This window comes from Scyliorhinus torazame, chromosome 13 (genome assembly GCF_047496885.1).
Source record: "Scyliorhinus torazame isolate Kashiwa2021f chromosome 13, sScyTor2.1, whole genome shotgun sequence".
NCBI classification, from domain to species: Eukaryota; Metazoa; Chordata; class Chondrichthyes; order Carcharhiniformes; family Scyliorhinidae; genus Scyliorhinus; species Scyliorhinus torazame.
Window position 1 is genome coordinate 170,071,868 of NC_092719.1, and position 25,010 is coordinate 170,096,877.

At 50.1% G+C, this 25,010-nt stretch overlaps 1 protein-coding gene and 1 non-coding gene across 2 annotated transcripts in view; both read right to left on the reverse strand.

Moving 5' to 3' along the window:
• The window catches only part of flnba (filamin B a), a 218,688-nt gene that overhangs the window by 161,253 nt on the left and 32,425 nt on the right, over positions 1–25,010 (reverse strand). The window lies entirely within an intron of this gene.
• On the reverse strand, positions 3,706–3,812 carry LOC140388669 (U6 spliceosomal RNA). The gene has a single exon (XR_011934241.1). It is a non-coding gene; the product is annotated as a U6 spliceosomal RNA (small nuclear RNA).

A 25,010-nucleotide genomic window follows, 5' to 3' on the forward strand; every position in this document is an offset into this window, starting at 1 on the left:
GGCATCCTGTTGTAACAATATCTGCCAAAAGGGGTGTTAAAGGTACACAGTTTCCTGCTGGATCTGTCTAGTTGAATTTGCCAGAATCCTTTCGAGGCGTCAAGTTTGGTGAAGAGCTTGGTCCAAGCCATCTCGCATGTGATCTCTTCGCACTTGGGGATTGGGTAATGCTCCCTCATTATGTTGCGATTCAGATCCTTTGGATCAATGCAGATTCTGAGCTCGCCGGAAGTCTTCTTTACGCACACCATGGAACTGACCCAGTCAGTTGGTTCCGGAACTCTGGAGATCACTCCTTGGTCTTGGAGGTCCTGCAGCTGCTGCTTGAGGCGGTCCTTGAGGGGTGCTGGGACTCTGCGAGGTGCAGGCACCACAGGCGTGGCGTTCTGTTTGAGTATGATCTTGTAAGTATATGGGAGCGTGCCCATGCCTTCGAAGACGTCGCGGTGCTGGTTGATGGTGGCGTCGAGTTGCGCCCTGAAGTCAGCATCCTGGAAGGCAGACATGTCATCAGGAGAGAGAAAGTGAACTCTTTGAACGAGGTTTAACAATTTGCACGCCTGTGCGCCAAGCAGAGAGTCCTTCGAGGAGCCCATGATCTCGAAAGGAAGGATGGCTTTTTGTGACTTGTGCGTCACTTCGAGTTGGCATGAGTCGGTAGCAGGAATGATGTTGCCATTGTAGTCCAATAGCTGGCAGGCCGAAGGGAAAATGATTGGTTTGACACAAAGGCTTTGGAAAGCAGACCACGCCATGAGATTGGCGGAGGCACCAGTGTCCAGGCGGAATCGTATTTGGGACCGGTTGACCGTCAGGGTGGCACACCACTCATCGTCTGGATCGATGCTGTATACCGACAGCGGCTGGTGTCTTTGCTTCGGTGACAGCCTGTTTTTCATTACGACACCGACTCGAAAAGGTGCCTTCGGGTCCTCGGTGTCACTGCTGTGTGGGAGGTCGGCATCGGACTCGGTGACCGTGGGTTGAATTGCCCGAACATTCCTGCGAGGCTGGCTGAAACGATATGAATTGGAAGGCTGAGCTGCTCGACAGCAGACAGCATTGTGGCCAAGTCTTCCACATCATAGGCATTGTCGAGATTTTGCGGGGCATTGCCGCTTTAAATGGGTGGAGCCACAGTTGCCGCATGTCTTGGCGTCAGCACGTTCGCTGCGCCACCGCGAATGCGCAGTGCGGTCCTGCAAGGTGTGCGCCTGCGCATTACGTTCCTCCACGTCGCCGTCCCCTCGTTTGGTGCATACAAACGCGGGAGTTCGCGAAAAGCGCGCGAAATGGCCGCCCTCATCCAGGCTGAGGCCCTGGAGGTGTTCAATCACTTGGACCCGTTCTGCCTCGTGGGGACCTTGCCGCGCCGTTTCAGCCGCTTGTATATGGGAGTACCGACTGGTGGTATTTTCATGTAGGACACAGGTCTCGATGACGGTCGCTAGGGTGAATTGCTTTACTTTGAGGAGCTGCTGACGTAGGGGGTCCGACTGAACACCGAAAACGATCTGGTCGCGTATCATGGAGTCGGAGGTGGGCCCGTAGCTGCACGATTGCGCAAGGATGCGGAGGTGCGTTAAAAAGCATTGGAAAGGTTCGTCCTTACCTTGCAAACGCTGCTGGAACACGTAGCGTTCGAAACTTTCATTCACCTCTATGTTGCAGTGAGTGTCAAATTTGAGGAGAACCGTCTTGAACTTCGTCTTGTCTTCGTCATCTGCAAAGGTGAGAGAGTTGAAAATATGGATGGCATGGTCCCCGGTCGTGGAGAGGAGAAGAGCAATCTTTCTGGTGTCCGAGGCGCCCGCCCTGTCCGTGGCTTCGAGGTAGAGCTGGAAGCGCTGTTTGAAAATCTTCCAGTTGGTCCCGGCGTTGCGGGCGATGCGGAGCGACGGCAGCGGGCTGATGTTGTCCATGTTGCAGGATGACGGAATGCTGGCGGAAGGCAGATCACTTGCAGGTCGGTCTAAGAAGTGCTAGTATGCAACCACTCCAGGTATCATGATGTGTTGGGTGTTCTGGATCACATACAGGTCACCAACACTTGAAGTAGTGCAACTGGTACCATGATGTGTTGGGTGTTCTGGATCACATACAGGTCACCAACACTTGAAGTAGTGCAACACTATTTTATTAAAAAGTTAACTATTTAAACATACTTGAACTGTGGGTAAATATGATACCAGCTTTAACTAAAGACCTTTGCCTTGTCCTAACCAGTTGATGCACTCAGCACATGGTGAATGTCTGTGTTGCAGGCTGTGAGCTCTGTGCTCCTAGCTAGCTGCTACTCGAATGAGCGGGAACTCTGATGTCCCCTGTCTTTATAGTGCGTGTGCTCTCACGGGTGATTGGCTGCGGTGTTGTGTATGTTGTTTGGTCCCACTGTGTGTCCATCAGTGTGTGTCTGCACCATGATATACTGGTGTATATTATGACACTTGCCATCCCACATTGATTCTGTCTACACCTCCCGCTGCCTCAGGAAGGCAGACAGCATTATCAGAGACCCCTCCCACCCAGGTATTGCCTTCTTCCAGACCCTTCCATCAGGCAGAATGTACAGAAGTCTGAAGACTCGCACATCCAGACTTAGGAACAGCTTCTTCCCCACAGTTACAAGACTCCTCAACGGCTCCCCCTCGGACTGATCTGTTCCCTGTAAGAACACTATTCACGATGCCCTATGCTGCTCTTGCTCATATATTTACTTTGTTTGGCCCCTTGTTCCACACTGTAAGCAATCACTGTTTTGTTGATGTACCATTTGTCAATGTACCCTGTTGATTATTGTTGTGTCTACTATGTACTTACTGTGTACATCCCTCGGCCGCAGAAAAATACTTTTCACTGTACTTCGGTACATGTGACAATAAATCAAATCAACTCAAATTCAAATCAAATGGATGGTAATGCGGGTGTGGCTGTCCTGACTTGCTACAGCCTCCCAGGCCGGAGAGCTGAGGCTGGTAGGTTTTCTTGAGGCATCCCTTGGGTACAGCACATCCCAATATTGGCATACTACTCTTATCAATACCTTGAGGGAGTCGGGGTGAAACCTCAGGGTAGCCTTTTTCTTCTGGTGTGCCAACGACATCTGCACTGCTCCCCTGCAAGACAGCTGGAGGGAGAGAAATGTGTGTGCGCAGGTGGCTTTTAAATATGGCGCCTGGACGTTTGACCCCACTGGATAACTACAGTGCGGACGAATTGGTTCACGATCTGTTATGTGATTCAGAGAGATACTCGCCTTTACATAATTAATTAGCTTCCGAGCGCAAAATCGCTCATGAGTTCCCGCCACTCTGACCAGTGAGAAAGGCACTGTGGAACCCACCCCCCACTGCGCTCAGTTTCAAAAAAGTAAAATTCTGTCCTTAATGATCAACCATACAACACTCCGAACCTCTTTGTAAGACCTACTGAACATAAAACATATAACAGTTCCAGTTGTAATGTTCACATTGGCTCAGAATCTGGACAAGTTACAGTGGCGGCTTTATCAGGTTTGAAGTTATGATATATGAGCTGTATTTATTTTCACTGTGCAGTACCTGCAGTACCTGATGTCAACTATTCCCTTAAGGCTTATATGAAGCATAGAGATCATACTATAAGAGTAAGGACCACACCCTGTTTTGTTGAATGAAACCTGATTGGAGTCTGGAAACTTTCACCAGTGTTTTTTCTTTTCTTTTTTTTAATATGGAACGCTTCACGAATTTGAGTGTCACCCTTGCGCAGGGGCCATGCTAATCTTCTCTGTATCATTCTAATTTTAGTATATGTGCTGCCGAAGTGAGCACAACTTTCACCAGTGTTAAGAGTATTCAGCAATGTTTGGCTCAGTGAAGTAATTCATGTTACACACCCTTTACAAGAAAACCCCTCACCATTCAGGCTGAGAGCCTTTGATGCTGCTTTTAAACTTTCTGTCTGGAGGACTACTTACAAACAGCAGGGAGGAATTTACAAATGTGCGCCCCTGCTGCAAAGCTTCACGTGCCAGTCGTCTAGCAGGTCTCGTTGGATTTTCCGGCCAATAAAATTAACATGACTGAATTTCACTTCACATGTGTTCCTTACTGCGTCTTGACACCTCACCTTTGCTCCAGCCAGTTCTTTGCCCCAGGCATGACACCCTCTTTCTCCCACTCCCAAGCCAGAGAGCACATCTGAAGTGTGGTCATGGAGTCCGTCCCCGAAACCTGAAATAACCCATGCTTTCAGTTGAAGGTCCCCTAGCATCGGAACGCCCAAGTGGCTTTGGCTTGCAAGAACTGTAAAAGCTGTCTGCTACGGGGCCTTCTGGCAGCTCTCCAAAAAGCAGCAGCCAGAAGATCTGCAGCCCAGGATGTAATGTGTTGACCATGTGAAATAAAAGGCATTTAGTGTTTCATGGCGTCAAGGAGTTTGCTTCTCACATCCTCCAATCTGAAGAGGTGGGCTGCACACATTAAAGTCCAAGGGCAGTGGTTACCATCCTGTTTATATCTCCGTCAAGTGGAGATGCAACAAAATGAAACAAGGTGAGTAGTCCTGTCATTCTGTCTGGTTACCATTTCATTTACTTGTTATGCTTGTGCATGCTTTGGATGTCCAGCCCCTCCACCAGAGAACTCTCCTGATGTGTGTGTGGAATACAATGGGAAGAAACACCCAGCATAATGGGTCTCCATACCTTCCTTCTGTTTTTTCCAGGAGCGCGGTACATTCTGGGAGCAAAGCAGAGGAAAATTGACCAGAATGGGCAGGAAGGAGCACACATGAAGTGAAATTCAGTCCTTACTCTGCAGTATACCAGCAAAATACCGGTTCTCTGAAGATGGCTGTATTTCCCTTTTGGAAGCTGACACTGATTTTGCTGCGTGCGAAGAAAGGTTGGAAATTTGAACATAAAGGTCAAATGTCAGTACATCCTATTAATTTTATTGGATGAAGAATCCAGCAAGGCCTACTAGATGACTGGTATGTGAAACTGTGCAGCAGGGCGGGCAGGAAATGGCCCTCCCAGCCATTACCTCATGGGACAAAGGTCCTGGCACCATACTTAAACGGCACCCAGTCAGTCTATCACCCTTCCCTGGATAGTCTCTTAAACATGCCCCCGACTGCCTTGCACCCTTCCCCTTTTGTCCTTCTCCATGTCCCCCCAGTCCTGCCTATGTCTGACTCCTCCCCACTGGTCGTACCTCCTCTGCCCACCCTTGTCGTACCGGCATCCAACATCTAGCAGTGACGGTTTAATAGGATGACCAAGGCAGCATCTACTGACCATGGATGAAGTGACGCTGGCCAGCTGTGCATTACTTATATACAATTGGAAAACAGAACGTTCTAATTACCCACTGGTGGGGAACATAATTTGGAGGGGGAAACTGATTTCAGCGAATTGACCTTTTAATGAACATTTACAGGGTGCTAAAGAAAGCAAACCGGGTTCCCGAAAGTGCTCCTTGGGAAATTCAACCCACCTTTAACCCGCCCTGAAAGTCAGGAGAAAAAAATCCAAATATTTTCCCAATGTCGGAGAACTGAATTTGTGACTTACACCAAATTAACTGCCTCCACTGCCATGATTCCCGCTGCAGACAGGAACAGAAGATTCCACCCAAAATATTCCAGCATTTAAAGACTGGCCTGCATCGTGACAACACTTAGGAAAAATATGTCTTGTGGAATCGTCTGGTAGCTAAACGAAAGGTACCTGTTCAGGTACACCGAGGGAGAATTCAGAATGTCCAATCCACCTAACAAGCACGTCTTTCGGAACTTCGTGGGAGGAAACCGGAGCGCCTAGAGAAAACCCATGGTGTAATGATAATGTGTTAAAGAAACACTGTCGAATGAATGGTCTGGGAACCTGCTACAAAGAGAATTGTCTTTGAATAATTTCTACAGATTGTTGTAAGAATTGGAGCAGTGTTTCTACAAATTATGCTGATTGGAAAGTTAGTGTGGTATTAAGTCAAGGTCGATCATATGACCAACTTAAGCAAGGTTCTTACTCCAATATTTCTCTATTGTCAGGTGGTACATGTATTTTAGGGTTGCTGAAAATTAATATATTCATCACCAAATAGAAGTCCAACACTGTCGGCAATTCAACAAGTAATGCCTCCTCTTAAACAAAGACCATGGGGACAGAAGGGAACGAACCATAAAACCATACAACGTAAGAGCAGTAGCAGGCCATTTGGCCCATCGAGGCTGCTCCACCATTCAATGAGATCAAGACTGATCTGATATAATATTCCTCAACTCCACTTTCCCACCTTATTCCCACAACTCTTCATTTCCTTACTGATTAAAAGTCTGTTTATCCCAGCCTTAATGACCCAGCCTCTACAGCTCTCATCGGTAGAGTGTTCCTCACATTCACTATGCTCTGAGAAAATAAATTCCTGCTCATTTCCATCCTAAGTGGGTGACCCTTTACACTGAGATTATGCCCTTTGGTCCTAGACTCTCCCAGAAAGAGAAACAACCTCTCAGCATTGACACTGTTAAGCCCCCTGAGAATCTTATACGTCTCAGTAAGGTCGCTTCTTATTCTTCAAAACTCCAGAGTGCAGGCCAACCTACTCAACCTCTCCTCAGAAGAAAATCCTTCCATAACTAGGATCAACCTAGTGAACTTTCTCTGGACTGCCTCCAATGCCAATATATCTTTCCTTGTATAAGGTGACTAAAACAGTTCACAGTATTCCAGGTGTGGTCTAAATGGTGCCTTGCATAGTTTTAGCAAGACTTCCTATTTTTGTACTCCATTCCCTTTGAAATAAATGGCAACATTCCATTTGCCTTCCCTATAACCTGCTGAACATGCATGCTAGTTTATTGTTATTTATGCACGAGCAGCCCCAAATCCCTCAGAGCTCGAGCTCTCTGCAATCTTTCTCAATTTAAGTAACACTCAATTCCTTTATTTTTCCAACCAATATGCATAACTTAATAATAATAATCTTTATTAGTGTCACAAGTAGGCTTACATTAACACTGCAAAGAAGTACTGTAAAAATCTCCTAGTCGCCACATTCCAGCACCTGTTCAGGTACACCGAGGGAGAATTCAGAATGTCCAATCCACCTAACAAGCACGTCTTTCGGAACTTCGTGGGAGGAAACCGGAGCGCCTAGAGAAAACCCACGCAGACACGGGGAGAACGTGCAGACTCTGTACAGACAGTGACCCAAGCTGGGAATCGAACCTGGGTCCCTGGCCCTGTAAAGCAATAGTGCTAACCACTGTACTAACTTCACACTTTCCTAATTATATTCCACCTGCCAAGTTCTTGCCCGTTCACTTAACCTGCCTGTATCCTTCTGTAGATTCTTTGTGTCATCCTCACCATTTGCTTTGCCACATACTTTTGTGTCATCCGTAAAGTTGGCAATCGTACATTCACTTCCCTCATCCAAATCATTAATATATATATTGTAAATAATTGTGGCCCTAGTACTGATCCCTTTGGCACTCCACTAGTTACAATTTGCCATCCTCAAAATGACCCTCTTATCCCAACTCCATGTCTTCCATTAGTTAGCCAATCCTCAACCCATATTAATATGCTACTCCCAACACCACTCTCAGCAGCCTTTTGTGCAGTACCCTATTGAACACTATTTGGAAATCCAAGTATAATACATCTATTGTTTCCCCATCATCTATCCTGCTCATTACCACCTCAAAGTATTCCGCTAAATTTGACAGGCATGTTTTTCCATTCATGAAAGCATTCTGACACTGCTTGATTATATTATGTATTTCTAAATACTCACATCCTTTATAATGGACTCTTAACATTTTCCCAATGGCAGATGTTAGGCTAACTGTCCTATAGGTACCTGGTTTTTGTCTCCCTCTCTTTTCGAATATGGGTGTTATATTGGCAGTTTTCCAATCTTCGGGACTTTTCCAGAATTTAAGGATTCTTGGAAAATTGCTACCTGTGCATGTATTATCTCTGTAGCTATTTCCTTTAATATCCTAGGATGCAACCCATTGGGTCCAAGGGACTTATTAGCCTTTAGACCCATTAGTTTCCCTTGTACTTGTCTCTAGTGACAGTTATTGTATTTATTTCCGCTCCACCTCCTTTGCTACTTGATTATTTAGTATCTGTGGAATGCAATTCGTGTCTTCTACCGTGAAGGCTGACACAGTATTTATTTTACTCCTCTACCCTTTCCTGGTTCTCCATTATTATTTCTCCAGTCTCATTCTCTGAGGGGCCTATGTTCACTTTGGCCTCTCTCATCCTTTTTATATATTTAAAGATGCTTTCACTATCCGTTTTTATATTACTTACTAGTTTAGCCTCATATTTATCTTCTCTCTCTTTATTATTTTTTGGTCATCTTTTGTTGGTGTTTAAAACTTTCCCAATGCTCTGGTTTACCACTAATCTTTGCCACATTATATGTTTTTTATTTCAGTTTAATACTATCCTTGACTTTCTTTGTAAACCATGGCTGATTTATCCCTTTCCTAGAATCCTTCCTCCTCACTGGGATATATCTTTGTTGTGAGTCATGAACTATTTTCATAAATGTGTGCCATTGCTGGTCACCTGTCTTTTCTGATAAACTCCAGCCAACTCTGCCCTCACGCCTTTGTAATTACCCTTATTTAAGTTCAGTGCAGTTGTTTCTGACCCAAGTCTCTCACTCTCAAACTGGAAGCTGAATTCTACCATACTATGATCACTCTTTCCAAGAGGATCTTTAACTCCGAGATTGTTTATTAAACCTGCCTCATTACCCATTACCAGATCCAAAATAGCCTGGTCCCTGTTTGCATTCATAACATATTGTTCAAGGAAACAGTCCCAAATGCACTCTATGAATTCTTCCTCATGGCTACCTCTGCCAATTTGAACTTCCCAATCCACATGAAGATTAAAGTCACCCATGATTAACATACTGCCTTTTTTACATGCCATGATTATCTCCTGATTTGTGCTTATACAATAAAGCTACTCTTAGGGGGTCTATAGACTACACCCACCAGTGTCGTTTTCCCTTGTTATTTCTTAGCTCTCCCATCTAGATTCTACATTTTCCGATCCAAGATCTATTCTTCCTAATATATTTATTTAATCTCGTGCTAACAAAGCTACCCCACCACCCATTTCATCCTGCCTGCCCTTATGAAAAGGCCCATACCCCATAATATTTAAGTCCTAGCTTTGATCTCATTGCAGCCACATCTCTGTAATGGCTATAAGATCATACCCATTAACCTCAATTTGTGCCATTTATTCATTTATTTTTGTGCCAAGTACTATGTACTAAGTAAAGAACTATTAATTTTGCACTTTTTGCCATTTTGATTTTACCCCTTTGACCCTATTTACTGTTTTTTTAAATGTTTGTACACTCTGTCACTTCCTTTCACACTCTAGGTATCATTACTTAAATAGCTGCCTTGCAATGCTGTCATATACTATTGCTTTGTAAGCCCATGTATAATAATAATAATCTTTATTGTCACAAATAGGCTTACATTAACACTGCAATGAAGTTACTGTGAAAAGCCCATAGTCGCCACATTCCGGCGCCTGTTCACCTACACAGAGGGAGAATTCAGAATGTCCAATTCACCTAATAGAATGTCTTTTGGGACTTGTGGGAGGAAACAGGAGCACCCGGAGGAAACCCACACAGACACGGGGAGAACGTGCAGACTCCGCACAGACAGTGACCCAAGCCTGGAATCAAATCTGGGACCCTGGCGCTGTGAAGCAACAGTGCTAACCAGTATCCCCTCTCCAGAATCTTCTCTCCCTCTATCTAGTTTAAAGCCCGCTCTGGGAGGCCAGTCTAAAAACGAATATAATTGTAACAAAATTATCTGCAGAACAAGGTAGTGCATAGCTTGTTGTCTGGCATCCTTTGATCTAAGTCCAACACATACATCCAACACATACCTATTTCTTCTATCTTCATGTACCTTAATTATAAGATAGACTGACTATTCCAAGTATTTCTTCAAAGGAAAGTCTTGCCACTTAAGTTAAATCCACACAATTACAAATAGGAAAACAAAGCCTTAAATATACATGTATAAATAACATATCAAATGGCTGTATCCAGCCTTGGCGGTCAAATGATATGTGCAAACTAATGTTCTAATGTTGATAATATTATCTTAAACTTTCAGCCAGATCACATACAAATCTAGAAGGCCTGAGAAGACCTTTGCCTGATTACATTGCTGTGAAATGACAAGGATGTTTTCCTTTATTACAGGCACTTATAAATGCAAGATGTTACAGAAAGATTGCATCAAGTTTCTTCTGAATCAGAATCAAATGTCCAACTTGCCTCATCAGTTCACTTTTTCCCGCTTTCACCCTCGTGATCACTGTCAGAATTACCATAAATGGGCCGGGATTCTCCGCTGGGGTGATTCTCTGTTATGCTGGCCCCGGGGGTTTCCTGACGGCATTGGGCTGCCCCACAATGGGAAACACCATTGACCGGCTGGCGTAACGGAGAATCCCGCCGGCCTGTCGGGGCAAAAATGTGGCGTGCGGCGGGGCGGAGAATCCTGCCCAATATCTCTGGCCAATAATACATCTGAGCAATATACCTATGAGACTGCTACAATTTCATAGAATAGAATAGAATTTACAGTGCAGAAGGAGGCCATTCGGCCCATCGAGTCTGCACCAGCTCTTGGAAAGAGCACCCCACCCAAGGTCAACACCGCCACCCCACCCCCATAACCCAGCAACCCCACCCAACACTAAGGGCAATCTTGGACACTAAGGGCAATTTATCATGGCCAATCCACCTAACCTGCACATCTTTGGACTGTGGGAGGAAACCGGAGCACCCGGAGGAAACCCACGCACACACGGGGAGGATGTGCAGACTCCGCACAGACAGTGACCCAAGCTGGAATCGAACCTGGGACCCTGGAGCTGTGAAGCAATTGTGCTATCCACAAGGCTACCGTGCTGCCCCAATTATGTGTTAAAGCTTTAAGGACTACATAAACATGACAAAGCGCCTCAAATATTAAGGGATTTCTAAAGAATGCAAGTGCTGGCAGGTGGGTTGGTTACCAGAGGACCCAAATTTAGGAGGGGCAAAGAGTAGAATTTTTTGTTTACGTGAAGAGTTATGATCGGGAATGCACTGCAAAGTTGGTGGAAGCAAATTCAATAGTAATTTTCAAAATCAAATTAGACATGTACTTGAAAAGGGAATGTTTGCAGTGCTGTGGAGAATGAGCAAGGGAGTGGGATTAATTGGATAGTTCTTCATAAATCTAGTATGGACACAATGGGCCAAATGGGCTCCATCTGTGCCATAAGATTCCATAGTGATTCAATAAAGATTAGTATTACTGTGCAAGTGACTTCACCCCCAATATCTCATTTCTAGCCACATTTGCTGCTTGGTTGCAGTACGGAGTCTGGTGTCTGGTTACTTGTCACATTTGGTGGAGGCAAAAAATGTCAGATGATTCTTTTGTGCATCTGTGTCGGTGGAAATGGAACTTAAAACAATCCATCCTATACTTTCAATCTTTCAACAATGTTTGTAGTGGGGAATGGATGGTATAGTAGGTCAGAACAATGTTGAATACATTAGAGTAATGTAATTATACTTTAGGGACCAGTGTTTGAACTCAGTCCAGACAGATGGTAAGATGATTGTTGAAAAGTTAAAATGAAACAAGTCAGGGCACGTTCCTGTCACAAGCCTGACCTAGTACACTGATTCACTAATTGGGCAACTTAACTCATAGGGCCTGTAAAAATGACTGATGTAGGATCTTACGTTAATGCAGGTAAGACTTGAGGAACAGAGTACCAAGAGTGGCAACTGCATGTAAACAACTTAACAAATATTCCGAGGGCTTGGATGAGGAAGATGTCTCAACACCTCCCAAAGCATAATTTACCTCGATAAGCATAAATGTATTTATGATGGAACAAAAGTTGTAACACTGGAAAGGGATGGGCAATACAACATTGCTGCAGTGTTTATGGAGTTACAGATTTAAGTCTGAAATCTAACTCTCAGATTTGCTATCCATATGAGTAGTGAGTAAGCCTCTTGTGTTGCACATGGCAATGAGAATAGGTCACTCAGCCCCTTGAGCCAGCCGATTCCCCCATTCAATGAGAGCAAGACTGGTCTGTACTTTATTCATTTCCTTTGGCTCTATTTTCTTTTATACTGTGTCTAACAAAAAGCTATCTATCTCGATTTAAAATAATGAGTTAAGTTAGCATCCACTGCTTTTTGTTCAAAAGTTCCATACTTGTAGCATCTTTTAGGTCAAGAAATATTTTCCAACAGAATGGGACTATCTGTGGGAGATACTGGGACAGTTCGGATTCGGGTGGGGCATTGTCGACTGGGTCAGGTTGCTGTATCAGGCTCCTGTGGCAAGTGTACGGACAACATTGGACTATTTTAGACTGCACCGGGGGACAAGACAGGGATGCCCCTTCTCCCCACTGTTGTTTGCGTGGCTATAGAGCCGTTGGCAATTGCTCTGAGAGCCTCGAGGGGTTGAAGATGACTGGTCCGGGGGGGGGGGGGGGGGGGGGGGGGTGGAGCACTGGATTTCACTCTATGTGGATGACCTGCTTCTGTACGTTTCGGACCCAATAGAAGGGATGGAAGGAGACTTCCGGTGACGGCGGGCGGGAGGCAGCCGCGCGTTGGAGGGCTCCCGTTCAGGAACGGCATTGTCGGGGGTTAACGCCCGGTCCTAGGGCCAGCGAAGGCAGTAAAAGTCGGGAGACAGCACAGAGGAGAAGAATGCCGAAGACCAGCAAAACAACGGCCGTGAAAAAAGCGGCTGAAAGTCCGTTGGGGAGTGGAAAGGTCACCACGGGGTCAGTAAAGAAAATGGAGGCTGGAGCACCAGGGGAGGCTGCAGTGCTTACGGCTGAAGGAATAACTAAGGTGATGGCTGCGGAATTCGAAAAGCAATTTGCGCAGCTTGCGAAATGGATGGAGACGTTGAGGAAAGAGATGAGGGAGGTTTTGAGTGCGCTGGTGGAGGAGGCGATTTCCCCGGTGATGACGGTGATGGCGAGCGCAGTGGCGGAGGTGCGAGAGCAAGGGGAGGCGCTGAAGGAAGTGGAGGAGACATTATTGCAGCACGGTGATCAACTTGCCTCGATGGGGAAGGAGATGCAGAAGGTGATGGACATTAACAAGGATCTGCGAGGAAAAATGGAAGACCTGGAAAACAGATCCAGGTGACAGAATTTCAGGATTGTGGGGCTGCCCGAAGGAGTTGAAGGACCGAAGCCGACTGAGTATTTTGCCGCGATGCTAGCAAAGCTATTGGGGGAGGGGGAGGATCCCTCCCGATATGAACTGGATTGGGCTCATCGGTCGTGGAGGCCTGTACCAAAGGCGAGTGAACAGCCAAGGGCAGTGACTCTGTGCTTCCGTAGGTACAGTGTGAAGGAGAAGGTCCTGAGCTGGGCCAAGCAGAAGTGGGTGGTGCAGTGGGCTGGAGCTGGTATACATGTATACCAGGACTTTACGGTGGAGCTGGCGAGGAGGCGGGCTGCCTTCAACCGGGTGAAGAGGGCACTGTACATTAGCAAGGTGCAGTGCGGCATTGTATATCCAACGAAGCTGAGGGTGACTTATAAGCTCAGGTACTTTTATTTTGGAACGGCGGAAGCAGCGGAGGAGTTTGCGAAGGCAGAAGGACTGTGGCAGAACTGACAAATTGAGAAATGGCCATGTGCCGATGTAACCTCATGACTGTATTTTCTTCTTTTTTGTTTCACTGCGCGCGGGTGTAGGGGCTAAAGGAGCCAATGTTGTATATATCTGGACAAGGGAAGTGATGGGACTTTCACTCGAAATGAGGGCTCTTTGGGGTGCAGATGGATATGTGGCGTTTGTGTGCTAAAAGGGGATCTCTGGGCTTTCCTAGGGCCGGGCAAGGGGGAAAGGGAGCTGGCGCGGGGGCCTCCACGCTGGCCGGTTTAAGCCGGCCAGTGAACGGGAGTGAGGTGGGGGGAGGGGCTGCGGCTATCGGAGCCTGGCAGAACAGGTCCGAGTGGTCTAGCTGGGGTGGAAAGTTGGGGGGAAGGAACCGAGGTTGGGAGGAAGGGTTTTACAAGAGGCAGTGGACGGGAGGGGCTGAAGACTTGCGGGGCGGGTGTACAACGTTTGGGTATCATGTACAGTACTCTTTCAGAGGCTGGATGGCGTTGAGTGTAGGGGGGAGGGGGAGTGGACTCTATAGGTCAATGTTGACCATGGGCGGTCCCGGACTCCTTTTTCTTTTTCTCTTGTGTTTTTTGTTTCCACCGTGGGAGGGTTTGGTTTATTGGATGCATATATTGACAGGTGGGCCGTTGTTTGGGGTGGTGGGAGGATGGGATCATTGGTATTGTTAAGGGGGGTGATTTTGTATTTGTTACCATTTACTGTTTGTGGGTGGGGTGTAAATTTTTGAAGGAAAATGTTTTTCGGGGCGTAAGCTTAATATGGGAAAGATTGAGATGTTTGTGGTCCAGGCAAGGGGACGGGAGAGGCGACTGGGAGAGCTGCCATTTAGGTTAGTAGAGGGAAGCTTTCGGTACCTAGGCATCCAAGTGGCGCGGGAATGGGACCGGCTGCATATATTGAATCTGGCCCGGCTGGTGGACCAAATGAAGGTCGACTTTCAGAGATGGGACGCACTTCCGTTGTCTCTGGCTGGGAGGGTGCAAACGGTGAAGATGACGGTCCTCCCGAGATTCCTATTTGTAATTCAGTGTCTCCCCATTTTTATTCCACGTTCCTTTTTTAAGCAGGTTAACAGAGTGATCACGGGTTTTGTCTGGGCGGGCAAGTCCCCGCGGGTAAGGAAGGTAATGCTTGAGCGGAGTCGGGGAGAGGGCGGGCTGGCGCTGCCAAATTTTAGCAACTATTACTGGGCGGCGAACATAGCCATGATCAGGAAGTGGTGGTGGGGGAGGGGTCAGCATTGGTGCAGATGGAGGCGGCTTCATGTAAGGGCACCAGTTTGGGGGCGTTGGTAACTGCGCCTCTGCCGTTCCCGCCAGCACGGTACTCCACTAGTCCAGTGGTGGTGGCGGCCCTGAGAGTTTGGGGCCAGTGGAGGCGGCATGTGGGAGCATTGGTTTGGACCCCAATCTGTGATAATCACCGGTTTGCCCCGGGGAGTATGGACGGGAGGTTCCGGTTATGGCGGAGAGTGGGGATTGAGAGGATGGGGGATATGTTCATAGTGGGGAGCTTTCCGATTATGAGGGTGTTGGAGGAAAAGTTTGGGTTGGCGAGGGGGAATGAATTCAGGTATCTGCAGGTGCGGGACTTCCTTCGTAAACAGGTGTCAACCTTCCCGGTCCTACCACTAAGGGGGATTCAGGACAGGGTAGTTTCCAGAGGGTGGGTAGGAGAAGGGAGCGTCTCGGACAATAATAAGGAGCGTATGGGGTCGGAGGAGATGCAGACCGAGGAGCTGAAGCGCAAGTGGGAGGAGGAGCTGGGAAGTGAGATATGGATGGTCTATGGGCAGACGCGTTGAGTAGAGTCAACACGTCCACAACATGTGCCAGGCTCAGCCTGATACAATTTTAAGGTTGTTCACCGGGCTCACATGACAATGGCCCGGATGAGCAGATTCTTCGGGATGGAGGGCAGGTGCGCAAAATGTGTGGGAGGACCGGTGAACCACGTCCACATGCTTTGGACATGTCCAAAGCTTAGGAGATTTTGGCAGCGGTTTGCGGACGTCATGTCCACGGTGTTAAAATCAAGGGTGGCGCTGAGTCCAGAGGTGGCGATATTCGGAGTGTCAGAAGACCCGGGAATCCAGGAGGAGAAAGAGGCAGACGTTCTGGCCTTTGCTTCCCTGGTAGCCCAGAGACGGATACTATTAGCATGGCGGGACTCAAAGCCCCCAAAGTCGGAGACCTGGCTATTGGACATGGCTAGCTTTCTCTGTTTGGAGAAAATCAAGTTCGCCTTGAGAGGGTCACTATTAGAGTTCGCCCAGAGGTGGCACCGTTCGTCGACTTCTTTGCGGGAAATTAATCGTCAGCAGACATGGGGGGGGGGGGGGGGGGTGTAGTTTAGATGAGAGTAGGAGGTCAATAAGGGTGGGACCTGTACGAGAGGTAAATGGCTTTTGCACTATGTTTATGGTTCCATGTATATTGTTTATTTTGTTGTTGTTACTACACCGAAAATACCTCAACAAAATGTTTATTAAAAAAAAGAACTATTTTCCAACCTCATTCCTGACTGGGCCGCCTCTGATTTTAAGGTTATGTCCCATGTTCTATCGAAGGGAGGTTCCTGTATGTCTCCTGGTGCTTGACCGAAGAGGAACATTTAGTAGAAATGTGTGAAGATTGTCCAGATAATGTTAGATCTATGGTGTCCTAAAGGAGAAAAGCACTTTTGCAACTGGAAAAATTCATGTCTGTTGGCAGATACATTGATACCTTTGCCGTGTATTTCCGAAACTGTAATTCCTGCTGCCCATTGGAAAGGTCACAAACAGATGTACATATGCCCACGATGCAGCATGGCCGAGTGTGCACGCTCAACTGCTCCTGGTGCCTATCTAGTCTGGGCGGAGTGTGCACGCACAACTGCTCCTGGTGCCTATCTAGTCTGGGTCGAGTGTGCACGCACAACTGCTCCTGATGCCTTTCCAGTCAGGGCTGAGTGTGCACGCACAACTGCTCCTGATTCCCCTCCAGTCAGGGTTGAGTGTGCACACACAACTGCTCCTGATGCCTATCCAGTCAGGGCTGAGTGTGCACACACAACTGCTCCTGATGCCTCTCCAGTCAGGGCTGAGTGTGCATGGGCCACTGCTCCTGATGCCTTTCCAGTCAGGGCTGAGTGTGCACACACAACTGCTCCTGATGCCTTTCCAGTCAGGGCTGAGTGTGCACGCACAACTGCTCCTGATGCCTCTCCAGTCAGGGCTGAGTGTGCATGGGCCACTGCTCCTGATGCCTTTCCAGTCAGGGCTGAGTGTGCACACACAACTGCTCCTGATGCCTTTCCAGTCAGGGCTGAGTGTGCACACACAACTGCTCCTGATGCCTCTCCAGTCAGGGCTGAGTGTGCATGGGCCACTGCTCCTGATGCCTTTCCAGTCAGGGCTGAGTGTGCACGCACAACTGCTCCAGATGCCTTTCCAGTCAGGGCTGAGTGTGCACACACAACTGCTCCTGATGCCTTTCCAGTAAGGGCTGAGTGTGCACGCACAACTGCTCCTGATGCCTTTCCAGTCAGGGCTGAGTGTGCACGCACAACTGCACCTGATGCCTTTCCAGTCAGGGCTGAGTGTGCACGCACAACTGCTCCTGATGCCCTTCCAGTCAGGGCTGAGTGTGCACACACAACTGCTCCTGATGCCTCTCCAGTCAGGGATGAGTGTGCACACACAACTGCTCCTGATGCCTTTCCAGTCAGGGCTGAGTGTGCATGCACAACTGCTCCTGATGCCTTTCCAGTCAGGGCTGAGTGTGCACACACAACTGCTCCTGATGCCTTTCCAGTCAGGGCTGAGTGTGCATGCACAACTGCTCCTGATGCCTTTCCAGTCAGGGCTGAGTGTGCACGCACAACTGCTCCTGATGCCTATCTAGTCAGGGCTGAGTGTGCATGCACAACTGCTCCTGATGCCTATCTAGTCAGGGCTGAGTGTGCACACACAACTGCTCCTGGTGCCTTTCCAGTCAGGTCTGAGTGTGCACACACAACTGCTCCTGATGCCTTTCCAGTCAGGGCTGAGTGTGCACACACAACAGCTCCTGATGCCTTTCCAGTCAGGGCTGAGTGTGCACGCACAACTGCTCCTGATGCCTGTCTAGTCAGGGCTGAGTGTGCACACACAACTGCTCCTGATGCCTATCCAGTCAGGGCTGAGTGTGCACACACAACTGCTCCTGATGCCTCTCCAGTCAGGGCTGAGTGTGCATGCACAACTGCTCCTGAGGCCTTTCCAGTCAGAGCTGAGTGTGCACGCACAACTGCTCCTGATGCCTATCCAGTCAGGGCTGAGTGTGCACACACAACTGCTCCTGATGCCTCTCCAGTCAGGGCTGAGTGTGCATGCACAACTGCTCCTGATGCCTTTCCAGTCAGAGCAGAGTGTGCATGCACAACTGCTCCTGATGCCTATCCAGTCAGGGCTGAGTGTGCACACACAACTGCTCCTGATGCCTATCCAGTCAGGGCTGAGTGTGCACACACAACTGCTCCTGATGCCTATCCAGTCAGGGCTGAGTGTGCACACACAACTGCTCCTGATGCCTTTCCAGTCAGAGCTGAGTGTGCACGCACAACTGCTCCTGATGCCTATCCAGTCAGGGCTGAGTGTGCACACACAACTGCTCCTGATGCCTTTCCAGTCAGAGCTGAGTGTGCACGGACAACTGCTCCTGATGCCTATCTAGTCAGGGCTGAGTGTGCACACACAACTGCTCCTGATGCCTATCCAGTCAGGGCTGAGTGTGCACACACAACTGCTCCTGATGCCTCTCCAGTCAGGGCTGAGTGTGCACGCACAACTGCTCCTGATGCCTCTCCAGTCAGGGCTGAGTGTGCACGCACAACTGCTCCTGATGCCTATCCAGTCAGGGCTGAGTGTGCACGCACAACTGCTCCTGGTGCCTATCCAGTCAGGGCTGAGTGTGCACACACAACTGATCCTGGTGCCTATCTAGTCAGGGCTGAGTGTGCACGGACAACCGGTCCTGATGCCTTTCCAGTCAGGGCTGAGTGTGCACGGACAACCGGTCCTGATGCCTTTCCAGTCAGGGCTGAGTGTGCACGGACAACTGCTCCTGATGCCTATCTAGTCAGGGCTGAGTGTGCACACACAACTGCTCCTGATGCCTATCCAGTCAGGGCTGAGTGTGCATGCACAACTGCTCCTGATGCCTTTCCAGTCAGGGCTGAGTGTGCACACACAACTGCTCCTGATGCCTTTCCAGTCAGGGCTGAGTGTGCACGCACAACTGCTCCTGATGCCTATCTAGTCAGGGCTGAGTGTGCATGCACAACTGCTCCTGATGCCTATCTAGTCAGGGCTGAGTGTGCACACACAACTGCTCCTGGTGCCTTTCCAGTCAGGGCTGAGTGTGCACACACAACTGCTCCTGATGCCTTTCCAGTCAGGGCTGAGTGTGCACACACAACAGCTCCTGATACCTTTCCAGTCAGGGCTGAGTGTGCACGCACAACTGCTCCTGATGCCTATCTAGTCAGGGCTGAGTATGCACACACAACTGCTCCTGATGCCTATCCAGTCAGGGCTGAGTGTGCACACACAACTGCTCCTGATGCCTCTCCAGTCAGGGCTGAGTGTGCATGCACAACTGCTCCTGAGGCCTTTCCAGTCAGAGCTGAGTGTGCACGCACAACTGCTCCTGATGCCTATCCAGTCAGGGCTGAGTGTGCACACACAACTGCTCCTGATGCCTCTCCAGTCAGGGCTGAGTGTGCATGCACAACTGCTCCTGATGCCTTTCCAGTCAGAGCTGAGTGTGCATGCACAACTGCTCCTGATGCCTATCCAGTCAGGGCTGAGTGTGCACACACAACTGCTCCTGATGCCTATCCAGTCAGGGCTGAGTGTGCACACACAACTGCTCCTGATGCCTATCCAGTCAGGGCTGAGTGTGCACACACAACTGCTCCTGATGCCTTTCCAGTCAGAGCTGAGTGTGCACGCACAACTGCTCCTGATGCCTCTCCAGTCAGGGCTGAGTGTGCACGCACAACTGCTCCTGGTGCCTATCCAGTCAGGGCTGAGTGTGCACGCACAACTGCTCCTGGTGCCTATCCAGTCAGGGCTGAGTGTGCACACACAACTGATCCTGGTGCCTATCCAGTCAGGGCTGAGTGTGCACACACAACTGCTCCTGATGCCTTTCCAGTCAGGGCTGAGTGTGCACACACAACTGCTCCTGATGCCTCTCCAGTCAGGGCTGAGTGTGCACACACAACTGCTCCTGATGCCTCTCCAGTCAGGGCTGAGTGTGCACACACAACTGCTCCTGATGCCTTTCCAGTCAGGGCTGAGTGTGCACGGACAACCGGTCCTGATGCCTTTCCAGTCAGGGCTGAGTGTGCATGCACAACTGCTCCTGATGCCTATCCAGTCAGGGCTGAGTGTGCACACACAACTGCTCCTGATGCCTTTCCAGTCAGGGCTGAGTGTGCACACACAACTGCTCCTGATGCCTCTCCAGTCAGGGCTGAGTGTGCACACACAACTGCTCCTGATGCCTCTCCAGTCAGGGCTGAGTGTGCACACACAACTGTCCCTGATGCCTTTCCAGTCAGGGCTGAGTGTGCACGGACAACCGGCCCTGATGCCTTTCCAGTCAGGGCTGAGTGTGCACGCACAACTGCTCCTGATGCCTTTCCAGTCAGGGCTGAGTGTGCACGGACAACCGGTCCTGATGCCTTTCCAGTCAGGGCTGAGTGTGCACACACAACTGCTCCTGATGCCTTTCCAGTCAGGGCTGAGTGTGCACGGACAACTGCTCCTGATGCCTATCTAGTCAGGGCTGAGTGTGCACACACAACTGCTCCTGATGCCTATCCAGTCAGGCTGAGTGTGCATGCACAACTGCTCCTGATGCCTTTCCAGTCAGGGCTGAGTGTGCATGCACAACTGTTCCTGATGCCTCTCCAGTCAGGGCTGAGTGTGCATGCACAACTGCTCCTGATGCCTATCTAGTCAGGGCTGAGTGTGCACACACAACTGCTCCTGATGCCTTTCCAGTCAGGGCTGAGTGTGCATGCACAACTGCTCCTAATGCCTTTCCAGTCAGGGCTGAGTGTCCATGCACAACTGCTCCTGATGCCTTTCCAGTCAGGGCTGTGTGTGCACGGACAACTGCTCCTGATGCCTTTCCAGTCAGGGCTGAGTGTGCACGGACAACCGGTCCTGATGCCTTTCCAGTCAGGGCTGAGTGTGCACGGACAACTGCTCCTGGTGCCTTTCCAGTCAGGGCTGAGTGTGCACACACAACTGCTCCTGATGCCTATCCAGTCAGGGCTGAGTGTGCACACACAACTGCTCCTGATGCCTAACCAGTCAGGGCTGAGTGTGCACGCACAACTGCTCCTGATGCCTATCTAGTCAGGGCTGAGTGTGAATGCACAACTGCTCCTGATGCCTTTCCAGTCAGGGCTGAGTGTGCACGCACAACTGCTCCTAATGCCTTTCCGTCAGGGCCGAGTGTGCACACACAACTGCTCCTGATGCCTTTCCAGACAGGGCTGAGTGTGCATGGACAACTGCTCCTGGTGCCTTTCCAGTCAGGGGTCAGTGTGCACGCACAACTGCTCCTGATGCCTTTCCAGTCAGGGCTGTGTGTGCATGCACAACTGCTACTAATGCCTTTCCAGTCAGGGCTGAGTGTCCATGCACAACTGCTCCTGATGCCTTTCCAGTCAGGGCTGAGTGTGCACGCACAACTGCTCCTGATGCCTATCCAGTTAGGGCTGAGTGTGCACACACAACTGCTCCTGATGCCTATCCAGTCAGGGCTGAGTGTGCACGCACAACTGCTCCTAATGCCTATCCAGTCAGGGCTGAGTGTGCACACACAACTGCTCCTGATGCCTTTCCAGTCAGGGCTGAGTGTGCACGGACAACTGCTCCTGATGCCTCTCCAGTCAGGGCTGAGTGTGCTTGCACAACTGCTCCTGATTCCCCTCCAGTCAGGGCTGAGTGTGCACGCACAACTGCTCCTGGTGCCTATCTAGTCTGGGCCGAGTGTGCACACACAACTGCTCCTGATGCCTTTCCAGTCAGGGCTGAGTGTGCACGGACAACTGCTCCTGATCCCTTTCCAGTCAGGGCTGAGTGTGCACACACAACTGCTCCTGATGCCTTTCCAGTAAGGGCTGAGTGTGCACGCACAACTGCTCCTGATGCCTTTCCAGTCAGGGCTGAGTGTGCACGCACAACTGCTCCCGATGCCCTTCCAGTCAGGGCTGAGTGTGCACACACAACTGCTCCTGATGCCTCTCCAGTCAGGGCTGAGTGTGCACACACAACTGCTCCTGATGCCTTTCCAGTCAGGGCTGAGTGTGCATGCACAAATGCTCCTGATGCCTTTCCAGTCAGGGCTGAGTGTGCACACACAACTGCTCCTGATGCCTTTCCAGTCAGGGCTGAGTGTGCACGCACAACTGCTCCCGATGCCCTTCCAGTCAGGGCTGAGTGTGCACACACAACTGCTCCTGATGCCTCTCCAGTCAGGGCTGAGTGTGCACACACAACTGCTCCTGATGCCTTTCCAGTCAGGGCTGAGTGTGCATGCACAACTGCTCCTGATGCCTTTCCAGTCAGGGCTGAGTGTGCACACACAACTGCTCCTGATGCCTATCCAGTCAGGGCTGAGTGTGCACACACAACTGCTCCTGATGCCTTTCCAGTCAGGGCTGAGTGTGCACACACAACTGCTCCTGATGCCTTTCCAGTCAGGGCTGAGTGTGCACACACAACTGCTCCTGATGCCTATCCAGTCAGGGCTGAGTGTGCACGCACAACTGCTCCTGATGCCTCTCCAGTCAGGGCTGAGTGTGCACACACAACTACTCCTAATGCCTATCCAGTCAGGGCTGAGTGTGCAAACACAACTGCTCCTGATGCCTTTCCAGTCAGGGCTGAGTGTGCACGGACAACTGCTCCTGATGCCTCTCCAGTCAGGGCTGAGTGTGCTTGCACAACTGCTCCTGATTCCCCTCCAGTCAGGGCTGAGTGTGCACGCACAACTGCTCCTGGTGCCTATCTAGTCTGGGCCAAGTGTGCACACACAACTGCTCCTGATGCCTTTCTAGTCAGGGCTGAGTGTGCACGGACAACTGCTCCTGATGCCTTTCCAGTCAGGGCTGAGTGTGCACACACAACTGCTCCTGAAGCCTTTCCAGTAAGGGCTGAGTGTGCACGCACAACTGCTCCTGATGCCTTTCCAGTCAGGGCTGAGTGTGCACGCACAACTGCTCCTGATGCCTTTCCAGTCAGGGCTGAGTGTGCACACACAACTGCTCCTGATGCCTCTCCAGTCAGGGCTGAGTGTGCACACACAACTGCTCCTGATGCCTTTCCCGTCAGGGCTGAGTGTGCATGCACAACTGCTCCTGATGCCTTTCCAGTCAGGGCTGAGTGTGCACACACAACTGCTCCTGATGCCTTTCCAGTCAGGGCTGATTGTACACACACAACTGCTCCTGATGCCTTTCCAGTCAGGGCTGAGTGTGCACACACAACTGCTCCTGATGCCTTTCCAGTAAGGGCTGAGTGTGCACGCACAACTGCTCCTGATGCCTTTCCAGTCAGGGCTGAGTGTGCACGCACAACTGCTCCAGATGCCTTTCCAGTCAGGGCTGAGTGTGCACGCACAACTGCTCCCGATGCCCTTCCAGTCAGGGCTGAGTGTGCACACACAACTGCTCCTGATGCCTCTCCAGTCAGGGCTGAGTGTGCACACACAACTGCTCCTGATGCCTTTCCAGTCAGGGCTGAGTGTGCATGCACAACTGCTCCTGATGCCTTTCCAGTCAGGGCTGAGTGTGCACACACAACTGCTCCTGATGCCTTTCCAGTCAGGGCTGAGTGTGCACACACAACTGCTCCTGATGCCTTTCCAGTCAGGGCTGAGTGTGCATGCACAACTGCTCCTGATGCCTATCAAGTCAGGGCTGAGTGTGCACACACAACTGCTCCTGATGCCTTTCCAGTCAGGGTTGAGTGTGCACAGGCAACTGCTCCTGATGCCTATCCAGTCAGGGCTGATTGTGCACACACAACTGCTCCTGATGCCTTTCCAGTCAGGGCTGAGTGTGCATGCACTACTGCTCCTGATGCCTATCTAGTCAGGGCTGAGTGTGCACACACAACTGCTCCTGATGCCTATCCAGTCAGGGCTGAGTGTGCACACACAACTGCTCCTGATGCCTCTCCAGTCAGGGCTGAGTGTGCATGCACAACTGCTCCTGATGCCTTCCAGTCAGAGCTGAGTGTGCACGCACAACTGCTCCTGATGCCTATCCAGTCAGGGCTGAGTGTGCACACACAACTGCTACTGATGCCACTCCAGTCAGGGCTGAGTGTGCATGCACAACTGCTCCTGATGCCTTTCCAGTCTGAGCTGAGTGTGCACGCACAACTGCTCCTGATGCCTATCCAGTCAGGGCTGAGTGTGCACACACAACTGCTCCTGATGCCTATCCAGTCAGGGCTGAGTGTGCACACACAACTGCTCCTGATGCCTATCCAGTCAGGGCTGAGTGTGCACACACAACTGCTCCTGATGCCTTTCCAGTCAGAGCTGAATGTGCACGCACAACTGCTCCTGATGCCTATCCAGTCAGGGCTGAGTGTGCACACACAACTGCTCCTGATGCCTTTCCAGTCAGAGCTGAGTGTGCACGCACAACTGCTCCTGATGCCTCTCCAGTCAGGGCTGAGTGTGCACACACAACTGCTCCTGATGCCTCTCCAGTCAGGGCTGAGTGTGCACACACAACTGCTCCTGATGCCTTTCCAGTCAGGGCTGAGTGTGCACGGACAACCGGCCCTGATGCCTTTCCAGTCAGGGCTGAGTGTACACGCACAACTGCTCCTGATGCCTATCCAGTCAGGGCTGAGTGTGCACACACAACTGCTCCTGATGCCTTTCCAGTCAGGGCTGAGTGTGCACGGACAACTGCTCCTGATGCCTATCTAGTCAGGGCTGAGTGTGCACACACAACTGCTCCTGATGCCTATCCAGTCAGGGCTGAGTGTGAATGCACAACTGCTCCTGATGCCTATCCAGTCCGGGCTGAGTGTGCATGCACAACTGTTCCTGATGCCTCTCCAGTCAGGGCTGAGTGTGCATGCACAACTGCTCCTGATGCATATCTAGTCAGGGCTGAGTGTGCACACACAACTGCTCCTGATGCCTTTCCAGTCAGGGCTGAGTGTCCATGCACAACTGCTCCTGATGCCTTTCCAGTCAGGGCTGT